Source organism: Montipora capricornis, chromosome 12, assembly GCF_036669925.1.
Source record: "Montipora capricornis isolate CH-2021 chromosome 12, ASM3666992v2, whole genome shotgun sequence".
Classification (NCBI taxonomy): Eukaryota; Metazoa; Cnidaria; class Anthozoa; order Scleractinia; family Acroporidae; genus Montipora; species Montipora capricornis.
In genome coordinates, this window is record NC_090894.1 from 18,123,103 (window position 1) to 18,135,602 (window position 12,500).

A 12,500-nucleotide genomic window follows, 5' to 3' on the forward strand; every position below is an offset into this window, starting at 1 on the left:
CTCTTCAATGTTCATATCAATGACGTTGACAAAGATATCCCAAGTAGTCTTGGCATCAAATCATGTAAATTTGCTGACGATCTAACACTTTACCAAATAGTACGAGAGACATTCCTCGATAAGACGCTTGACTATTGTTCCTTTCCAAAACTGAAACAAATTTTGATAATATTATCACATGAAAATTTGATATCACAGCTAATGAATTCTAATGATTACTATTTATAACCCTCAATTAATTGTGTTCATCGTGCTTTGAAATGAGAGACAAATTGATTTGACCTTTTTTTCTGATAAATGTTATAATATTTCAACCTTACCTTATCAATGCTGTACCCTGATAACTAAATTACTGTAATCATCATGCTTTCGACGCTTTTGCAGTGTTGTATTGTTATAGTCATGCAAGTAAAGCTCGCTGTTTTTGTTGTTTATTCATTCTATAAAGGCAAATTGGAGGTCGACTGAATTGCCTCTCTTTATATATTGTAAAACAAAAGAGGAAATTACTTTTGAGACAATCTGTACAACTAACAAACAAAAGGGACAAAAGTCAAATAAATGAATGAATTTAGACCAATCAGAAATGTACCGGATTTATATGAGAAGATTTTGGACTAAGGATGATGAAAGATTTTATTACCGAACAAACTATACTTAACTTTAGTATATACTTAAACAGTGGATAGCATTGAACGCGCGCGCTGATTGGCTACTCAAACTCCGGATATCCTTTGCTATTCACTTCAGAGCAATTCGCGCAGAAATTGAGCCCGAAAATGTTGTAATCTTTGCAGGAATGAATGAGTTAAAATGATCTTTTTGTGCTATATTATCACTTCGGTGAATACTTGTTTTAGTATATTCATTACGAAGGCTCGATCCGCGGTAGGTCCGATGTGTACCGTATTGTTTCGTTTGTAATTTAAAATAATTCAATTTCATTTCCTACGACGGCCGGGTTGTTAGATTTACATTTCTCTATCTTATCCTTGTTTGACAGCCTGCTTTCATCATGCCGTTGGTGTGGCTGATCCTAGTATAATTAGTGACAATCAGATGACTGCCTCCTCGTATTATTCCAGTATTTGGGCACCCCATTACGGTCGCCTCAATGATACGAGAGGCAATGGCTGGTCAACGACATTACCATCTAGTCTTTCTGATTGGCTCCAGATAGACTTTGAGAGGACTGTTAAAGTCTGTGCCGTGGAAACTCAAGGCGATGTTGACGGTGATGAATGGGTTATCGATTTTTACCTCTCTTTCTCGTCCGATGGAGCATCATGGAGTAATTCAACATATGAAAATGGAACGCAAGTGGTGAGTTTAACCCAATGGGCGACTTTAGTGTTATTTTTTAATCTTTGAGCTGGTAAGACCAGAAGTTTTTGGCGTTTGGTAAGATTGTGAAACATTTGGATTTAGGAAATCGGAAAGTCGCAAAACAAAAATTGCTAATTTTTTCTGCAGGTTGGATATTTTACCGATCTTACCGACCAACCTTTAGCTCTGCCCCGTTTCTGCATAAATTGCTAAAGAAGAAGTTCTTAACTTGCACCTTTGACGGTTTGCGCGACATTTTGAACCCAATGGACCCGCGGGTAAAAATACATTTTTCTTATGGCAGGCACGAGAGGTAACAAGACATGCATCAACTCCGTCCCAAAATCGTCCTCTGGCCATATCCCGGGCTTCTCCATGCCACAACTGCGTTTATAGAGGTTTATTCCTAAAAATATATTTTTAGAGCGATTAATTGACTATTCATTGATTTATTGATTGATTTAGATACTTACCAGACGAGGCGACAACAATTTCATCGACCAGCAAACGTTGCCAGTAACGGTATTTGCAAGATATATTCGGTTTCATCCAATTTCTCAACATGCTTGGAATAACATGAGAGTGGAGGTTTATGAAGGTATATATCACTAGTTCATTTCTTTGAACGTGCTTTAAAGGACAAAAAAGGAAAAGGAACTTTATTTAAGTGTCTAGCCGTTCTACGCTGGAGCACCAGTTGGGGACATCGTTAAGTGAAAGGCTTGTTGCAAAATACACAACGCAACGCAACGCAATATACGCTACGCAATATGCGCAATATACGCCAATGTCAATCTGTAAAATAGGTAATATACGTACGTAATAAAGTGCATATATAATGTAATAATAAGATCTAAAAGTTACTATAGTCTTAGTGCTCTTGGGACAAATGATTGCTGGTGTCTCATTGTACGTGATAAGGGGACTTGATTACATTTTTTGTATCTGAGATTATAGCTATGATCAGATTGTTTAAATAAGTGTTTAAAGGTATCGTTCCTCATCATCCGTTCCAGCTCGATTTTAGTAAGGTTGCTTCTTCTACTTGCTAGTGTTTCGAGGGCATCTTTTGGAAGGCCGAGGATCTTTAAACAACGGTCCTGTACTCTTTGAAGCTCCAGGGAAAATAGGGCACGCATACTCAAGCAAAGGTCTGATTTTTGTTGTGTAGGTCGTGAGGCCAACTTCATCAGGAAGATGGGCTTTCTTGCATGCCCTAATATGATAGATACGTTTGTTAGCTTTCTTGAGTACACTTGAGATGTGTGAGTTCCATTTGAGGCTGTCCTGGATTACAACACCTAGCAGTTTGAATTCTGTTTCTCTGTCAATCACCATATCGTTAATGCATAAGTGAGAAGGGTTATCACTGTGTTTCTTAAAGGAAGACCACATGTCTTTCGTTTTCTTGGCATTCAGTTCCATCTTGTTCCTATCTGCCCATAATTTCACCCCATCCACTCCTTCCTGCATATAACTTTCCGAGTGTAAGGGCACTATTTGATAAAGTGTTAGATCGTCAGCAAATTTGCATGATTTGATGCCAAGACTACTTGGGATATCTTTGTCAACGTCATTGATATGAACATTGAAGAGAATCGGAGATATAACTCCCCCTTGAGGTACTCCGGCAATAACTTGGCCAACTTTAGATAGAGCACCAGGTACCTGCAATATCCTACCTGTCAAGAAGCTCTGAGTCCATTTCCAAAATCCCCGATTAACCCCAGAAGCAGCAAGCTTGGTGAGTAGGATGGCATGATCGACTAGGTCGAACGCTTTTCGAAAGTCTACAAATACTATGTCCACCTTCGGTTTTGCAGCCAAGATCTGTGGTGTTGAACCAGTCCTGCGTAGTGCATGCAACGGCTGTGACGGTAGATCTGTCTCGACGAAACGCGTGTTGGTTGTCAGCAATTTCAAGCTCATGTTTATTTAAGTCAAGTTGGAAACTTTCTAGTAATTTTGCAACTTGTGGTAGAACTGATATTTGTCTGAAGTCATTGTTTATGTCGAAAGGATTACTGACTTTCGGCACCAGGTCACCAGGGCGCGCTTATATGGCGTAGGATATTTACACTGAAGTATACTAGCGCAGATGATATCGTGAATAACAGGAGCAAGTTCTTCGTGGAAGTGCTTCAAGAACCAAACTGGTACACCGTCGTATCCTGTGGCCCTCTTGGGGTTTAGTCTCTTTAGAGCAGCTTTCACCTGTTAGGTTGTCTTCCAGCTCACTGACTAGCAAGGAAGAAGGTTCGCGGTCTTCCCAAGGCTTGGTAAATGCGTCAAGAAGGTCGTCGGCCTGTTTTGATAGCTCAGTCAGCTTGGTGCAGTTATATCCGCATGTTGTTGGTCAGCACCCGTCATAACGTAGATAGATCTGTACCACTTGCCAGGGTTGGAGTGACGGAGATCTTGGGCTTTGTCTTGATAAAATTTCTGCTTGGCATTTGCTATCAAGCGACAGACCTTTGCCTTAAATTGGTTATACTTTTCTTGGTCACCACGGGTGTATGCCCTGTGTCGGTTGCGTATGGCCTAACATTTATGTTGAGTCTTGTTTTGCTACATCTATTGCCATTTTAACTCGATGGATTTGTTCGCGTTAAGGTAAATGTGTCGTGTATAAAGATTCGGTAAGTAGTAAGTCGTCTGCCTGAGTGAGGAAGATGATTACTTCCTCCTGCCGAAAGGATTCCTATAAATTCCCGGAGATCTAACGGTGACGTATCCTCAAATCTATTACCTAAGTTGAAGTGTTCTGAATTGTTTATTTACGTTGCTCACGAGGAAATTCGGACGGTTTGAACTGATAGTTCGTTATATTGATTTCAACACGAATGTAGGAAAATTAAAGGCAGTAATTCAGTTCTGTCGTAGAGGAAAGAATACGCTATTTTCTGAACCTTGATTATCTTAAAATGATAAAATACCTGTGGTTACTGTCTTGTACATTAATATTTCAACAGGAACAAGTCCATCGAGTTAAAATGGTAAAAAAATATACAAAAACTCTGGGCGCAACATCTACGTAAAATTTTGCTCTTGGATATAGTTGATATACTTACGAAAGTGTCGACCCCAAGTGTAAACCATCATGGAAACATTTGTGTTAATGCTCAGCGGCATATAACAGAAGATGGTCAAAGATGATAGGCGATTAATGTTGAAAACACTTACCATAAAACACCTCCATTTTGCAGGTGTTTTCAGGAGAAACCTCGTGGGAACGGTGAGCATGCGCTGTTCGACATTTTACAAGTTAACCGCTGATAAAATAAACTGTTTTGCACATATTGCGCATTTTAGAGATTGACATCGGCTTATATTGCGTATATTGCGTTGCGTTGCGTTACGTATTTTACAACAAACCCAACTGACATTAACAATTCATGCAAATCAAGTCGAATGTTTTTTTTACTTTGCCAAGGTTTGAATTTATTTTAGAACGCCCCACTTTCCGTCTTTCAACTCAAATTATTTGTTTACATTAATCCTTAGTTAATCTTCATATCTTCAGCTTCGAGGTGCCTACAATCTTTGATGCGTTAAAACTTTTGACAGATGACAAAAAGAGCTATTTTAAACGCCTTACGCGATATCTTGCATTTCTTTTACATCTTATACAGAAACTGACGAATGTGCCTCGAATATACACAATTGCCATATTCACGCTGTTTGTCTCAACTCTGTTGGATCTTTTGATTGCGAATGCAATCCAGGATACTCGGGGAATGGAAAAAATTGTTCAGGTAAGAGCAAAGGAGGGACCGTAGCTCTAGTCATCTATGATATCCTTTTCATGTTCTCATTCTTGACTTCCTGTTACAGATATTGACGAGTGCATTACAAATGCACACAATTGCGATCAACACGCCACCTGTTCTGACACAGAGGGATCCTTTAGTTGTTCATGTAATCACGGTTTCTCAGGCAATGGAACTTCGTGCTTAGGTGAAATTTATAAGGATGTAACATTTCTCTGCTATGTATGCTTATCGACCAGTTTTAGTTCTCATTTATAATACTCGTTGCACTATAGCACACATATATATGCACAAAGTATCGTATACAGCAGCGTGACAGTTATTTTTTTTAATCCAGAAAGGCAAATTTTAGGCAAACTGAATTGTGGGTATTTGTATCTGCTCTAAACAGAAAACAGAGAACAGGAAGACTTGACACCCGGCTCAAAAATTAAGGTGGTCCTTTTCTTATAAAGAGGAATCCCTTTGAATATCCTTAGCAATAAACGAAAGAAAGGGCAAAAAAATGGCATCTATATCAGAGGAAGACTGCAGATTAACTCTGAATAACGGTTTACTAAAGAACAATATGGCAACGTTAAAATTAAAACTCTCCGACGTTTCAAAGATGTTATCATCTCTCATGGCAGAGGTTACTGTTTTTTTTGTGGGTTACAATACATGAAAACTGTAAAGTACAAACTGACTTCATCTGCGCAAAGTCAAGCACTCGTCCACAAATAGGAACGAAATATCTCTTATATTGTTCCATTAAAAAGATATATACCTCCTTTCCTCGCTTCTAGGTCACGGTAATACCTTTAAATTTCTATCTTATCCTTGTTTGACAGCCTGCTTTCATCATGCCGTTGGTGTGGCTGATCCTAGTATAATTAGTGACAATCAGATGACTGCCTCCTCGTATTATTCCAGTATTTGGGCACCCCATTACGGTCGCCTCAATGATACGAGAGGCAATGGCTGGTCAACGACATTACCATCTAGTCTTTCTGATTGGCTCCAGATAGACTTTGAGAGGACTGTTAAAGTCTGTGCCGTGGAAACTCAAGGCGATGTTGACGGTGATGAATGGGTTATCGATTTTTACCTCTCTTTCTCGTCCGATGGAGCATCATGGAGTAATTCAACATATGAAAATGGAACGCAAGTGGTGAGTTTAACCCGATAAGTGACTTCACTGTTATTATTATTTTTTAATCTTTGAGCTGGTAAAAACTCTCCTCACTACATTTTAGCCCCCTGTAAACTGGGAGAGTGTGGAAGGATTAAGGAAATCGGAATATGGCAAAACAAAAATTGCTATTTTATTCGGGAAGTCGGGTATTTTATTGACCTTACAGACCTTTGAGCTCTGCAACGTTTCTGTTGAATTACAGCGGCAATAGAAACGCTGCAAAAGAAGAAGTTCATAACTTGCACCTTTGCCAGTTTGCGTGATATTTTGAACCCGATGGATCCACGGATAAAAAGACGTTTTCTTATGGCAGATACGAGAGGCAACAAGACATGCATCAACTCTGTCCCAAAATCGTCCTTTGTCCTATCCAGAGGTTGTCTATACCACAACTGCGCTTTGGGACGTTTAACCCTAAACAGTTATTTTAAGAACGATTTATTGACTGATTTATTGATTGATTTAGATATTTACTAGACAAGGCGACAACAATTACATTGACCAGCAAACGTTGCCAGTAATGGTATTTGCAAGATATATTCGGTTTCATCCAATTTATCAACATGCTTGGAATAACATGAGAGTAGAGGTTTATGAAGGTACATGTCACTAGTTCACTTATTTGAATGTACTGTACTTTACTTTGCAAATAGTTTGTATTTATTTTAAGAACGTTTTAATTCCTCTTTTAACGCAAATCATTGCGTTAGAACTTTTAACAGACGACAAAGAAGTCATTTGAAGCCCCGTACGCGATATCTTGCATTTCTTGTATATCTTACACAGAGATTGACGAATGTGCGTCGAGTATACATAATTGCCATGTTCACGCTGTTTGTCTCAACTCTGTTGGATCTTTTGAGTGCATATGTAATCCAGGATACACGGGGAATGGAAACGATTGTTCAGGTGAGAGCAAATTGGCAACCCCAGCTTTAGTTAGATACACTACCTCCTTTTAATATTTCCTTTTTCGCCTTCTTTTTCAGATATTGACGATTGCTTTACCAATGCACCCAGTTGTTTATGTAATCACGGGTTTTCAGGCAATGGGACGTCCTGTTCAGGTGATATTTTATGGGTAATTTACTTTGTGTCCTAAGGAAAACAAAGGATCAACATGTGTGAACGTCATATTGCAAGGGTATTTCAAAGAAAAAGGTATTTTTGAAGACCCAACTGTCATCGTTGGTTGCATTGTAAGGGTGTATTTGAATATTGAGTTAATGCACAATACACGATGCATTTAAATTGAATACAACAATCGACTGGGACTCTGCTGCATGTGTTACCTACAGCACTAACCCTAACTAACGGATCGTACTGGAAAGCTTGGACCAGACACCAATAAACCGATGCCTATAACTTCCCGCACCCTACAAACGAAACATCGACGACATCAAGAACAGACAAACAACACGCTGATATACTCTATTACAGTACTGCCCAACGTATTCTACGATACACGTACAGAACTTAGACCTATAGACGGATCGAAACGCACCAATCACTGTTTAGTCTTCACATCCAATTACATCTAGGCTCAACTGACAGTCGACCAATAGAATCACGAATAAGTTGACCAATGACATCTACGACCGGAGTTCTTATAGTATCTACTGACGTTACACAAATCACTTGACTCTGAAGGTGACTTCCGCTCAGGTTGTCGAAACGTCAGTCAATGTCATCTCAAACAGTCCTTCTCAAAACTACACTCACTGGTACGATCGTACTTTACTTAATTAAACAATATTCCAAAGAATTAATTACCCTTATTCTACTTCTGGTGCAGATATTGCACTTCGAATACTTGGAGTTTTCATCCATTCGCCAGTTGTTTTAACTGTATTGGATCTTTTGATTGCACCTGCAATTCTAGATATTGGGAAATGGGACAAATTTCAGGTGTGATTGTTGCAGTAATCTATTCATTCAGTAAATGGAGAATCATATTGTGGCATTTTATCTCGATGTCCTCCTGTTGCAGATATTGACGAGTGCCTTTCAAATGCTGGCATTTGCAATGAAAATGCCACTTGCACCAATACAGAAGGATCATTTTACTGTTCATGCAATCAAGGCTTCTCAGGCAACGGCACTTCCTGTTCAGGTGACATGTTACGAACTATGAACGTTACGTAGCCACTTAAGATATTTGAACGTTATATATCTGATAATATCAAGTACCTTTATTTTGGTCTAAATGTAATATAACTCTAAATTGTGGAATATAGTCGCCCTTTATTTAATCATTTTGTCTCAATGTATTCCTGTTACAGACATTGACGAGTGTCAATTTACGAATGCCGACAATTGCGATAAAAATGCCACTTGCACGAATACAGGAGGATCCTTTTACTGTTCATGCAATCAAGGTTTCTCAGGCAACGGTACTTCCTGTTCAGGTGACTTGTTACGAGCTATGAACGTCACATCACTATTTGAAATTCAAACACTACTAACTGATTAAATCAATTACAGTTTTCGCCTGAATTTACAAAACTGCAAGCTGTGGAAGGCAAACACTCTTTATTTTAACATTTCGTCTGCGATGTCCACCTTTAATTTAACAGATATTTACGAGTATTTTACGCATGCACAGAATTGCCATCAAACGCCACTCGTACTAATACAGATGGATCCTTAATTTTACTGTTCATGCAATGAAGGTTTCTCAGACAACAGCACCTCCTGTTCAGGTTAAATGTTACGAAATATGAATGTTACACGACCACTTTAGATATTTGAACGTTATATATCTGATAATATCAAATACGTTATTTTGGTTTAAATGTAACATAACTCTAAATTGTGGAAGATAGCCGCTTTTCATTGAAACATTTTGTCTCAATATCTTCCTGTTACAGATATCGACGAGTGCCTTACGAATGCCGACAATTGCGATGAAAATGCCACTTGCACCAATACAGAAGGATCCTTTTACTGTTCATGCAATCAAGGTTTCTCAGGCAACGGCACTTCCTGTTCAGGTGACAACTTACCTGAACATTAACGTTACACAGCCACTTTACTGTGATATTTGAACGTTATCTATCTGATAATATAAAGTACCTTTTTTTTTGGTCTAAATGTAATATATGAAACATTTTGTCTCAAATATTTCTGTTACAGATATTGACGAGTGTCAGTTTACGAATGCCCACAATTGCGATGAAAATGCCACTTGCACCAATACAGAAGGATCCTTTTATTGTTTTTGCAATCAAGGTTTCTCAGGCAACGGCACTTCCTGTTCAGGTGAAATGTTGCGAACTACGAACGTCATACCACTATTTGAATATTCAAACATAATCTGATTATATGAATTACCTTTTTCGCCTGAATTTAACAAAACTGTGGAAGGCACTCACCCTTTACTCTAACATTCCGCCTCTATGTCCACATTTAACAGATGTTAACGAGTGTATTATGAATGCCCAAAATTGCGATGAAAACGTCACTTGTACGAATACAGATGGATCCTTATACTGTTCATGCAATCAAGGTTTCTCAGACAACGGCACTTCCTATTCACATGTATTCAGGTTAAATGTTACGAATATGAATGTTACACAACCACTTTAGATATTTGAACGTTATATCTCTGATAATTAGCAACTACTCACCAAAGTGGAGGCGGCTAGTGATGGCTTCGCGGCTCGGTAAATATCCACCACTAGCCACCTCCACTTCGGTGAATAGTTGTTTTAGTATATACTAAAACAGTGAGATAATGTAGCACAAAAAGGTGGTTATAATTAATTTATTTCTGCAAAGATTACTTCATTTTCGGGCACAAATTCCGCGCGAATCGCTCGGAGGTGAATAGCCAATCAGAGTTTGAGTAGCCAATCAGCGCGCACGTTCAACGCTATTCACTGTTTTGGTATATACTAATATCAAATACCTCATTTTGGTCGAAATGTGATCTATATAACTGTAAGTTGCGGAAGATAGTCGCCCTAGTATAGTCGCCCGTTATTGTGGTGGCCAACTCGAAAGCAGTTGCTACTTAAGGGTTAGGGGTTAGGGTCACCACACAAATTCAATATAATATTAGCTCTGTTTTTATGTTATTTAATTAACTAATGAAGAGAATCTGTTGTTGTTTTGATTTATATCTGTGAACTTACAATGTAAATAGTGTGAAATAAATTCAACTTTTTTTTCGAAACATTTGTCTCGATATCTTCCTGTTACAGATATCGACGAGTGCCTTACGAATGCCGACAATTGCGATGAGAATGCCACGTGCACTAATACAGAAGGATCCTTTTACTGTTCATGCAATCAAGGTTTCTCAGGCAACGGTACTTCCTGTTCAGGTAACTCAAGATATGAGAACAAATAGCGCAAAGGTGGCTCAGCTGGTTGAGCATCGGGCTGCTATGCGGGAGGTCGTGAGTTCGACTCCGTCCGGACCAACAATCAGGGTCTTAAAATGACCGAGGAGAAGGTGCCAACTTAAATGGTTGGACTTTCAATTCTTCTCGGATGAGGGCTATAAACCGCAGGCCCCATCTCACAACCCTTCAATGTTCATAAACTGTGTGGGATGTTAAAGATCCCACACACTATTCGAAAAGAGTAGGGCACGGAGTTCCCGGTGTTGTGGTCTGGTAAGTTTAAGTTCAAGTCACTTTGTTTATATTTTCATATTCTCTCCAGCTTTCTCCTCAGCACGATGATGATGATGATGACAATTATTATTAATCATTATTAATCTTCAATATAGTGTGTTCTAGAATGTTACTTTCCTTAATGTAACTAATACATAACATGGGAACATTAGCAAAGAAGTTATGAAGTCTTCCAGAAAACATTTACATCTTACAACAATAACTCTGAAACATTCCAAATACCCAATACAGTAATCCAAATATTCTTCAGAGATTGTTGACAGGCCATAGTCATCAGAGATTGATATCGTTTGTTGACAGGCCATAGTCAACAACATATTTTATTACAATCAGAATGATAGAAAGTATTTATGATATAAGTACTGACCTCCACTAACTAACGGAGTTTAAAATGCCTGGAGGTCAATTTTTGCCGGTTTATGATTAGAATGAGGATGGCCATTAGAACACGCTAGGAAGTGACTGGGAGCTTCCTGCAACAAATCTGAGCAATATTTAGTGTTTTACGCTCTTTTGTTTTGGCAGATATTGACGAATGTGCTATAAATTCTCCCAACTGTGATCGTGTTCTTTCAATCTGTCACAATTCAGTTGGGTCGTTTTCCTGCAATTGCATTCAAGGATATTCCGGAGATGGTGTCATATGTACAGGTGAAATATTCGTTCCTTCCCTTGAACTACTCAGTGGATTGCTCTACTCTCATTCCAAGCCATAGTATCTTGTTTAATTACTGACGAATAACAAGATGTCCCATTTTCCTGCTCGTGTCGTGATCATATCCATCAATGTAAAAGTTTGTAAAAGTCACAGTAAGACTGAGTTTAAAAGTTGCCTCACATGTGAAAGTGTTTCGCTAAAAACGTACAAAATGAGCATCATACCTATTTCCACATATTTCCTCCGCACAAGGTGTGTACTTCCCGAAGTAGTCTCAGAAAAGCTTGGCTTATACACCTTATTCCAAAATGTCCGCCATTTAAATATTCTTTTGTTTTTATTCAAATTAGCCCTTGATGCCTCGTTCTTAAGCTTAAAATTCAAAAGAATATTTTATCTTGAACGAGGCAACAAGGGCCAATTTGTATGCGCATAAATCAGCGGCCATTTTGGAACAAGGTGTATTAGAATAAACTTTTTCAGCGCTTCATCTGACAAACAACCTCGCAGGAAAAACCATGAATATAGCGAATTCAATCCCTTGCTCTAATGATCTTAACCCATTCAGAACCACACCCAGCATTTTGAAACAATTCTAACCGCAACCAAGCACAGAAGCACACTAGTAAATTTAACTTTGTCTACCTTTTAGATATTGATGAATGTCTGACAGCAACTCACAACTGTCATGGAGTGGCACACTGTCATAATACTGAAGGGTCATTCACATGCAGTTGTCGGGAAGGTTACACTGGAAACGGGTGGTCTTGTGACCCCTTAGGTACAGTAATGGAAAGGGGATCATTTTGAAGTGCAGCAAGAGGTTTGGTTTCAGAACCATTAGCAAACAGGGAATTTAAACGTCAACCTCAACGCAAAGTTCAACGTTTTATGCTTTTGAAGCAGAATTATTGGAACGGAACGTCCGT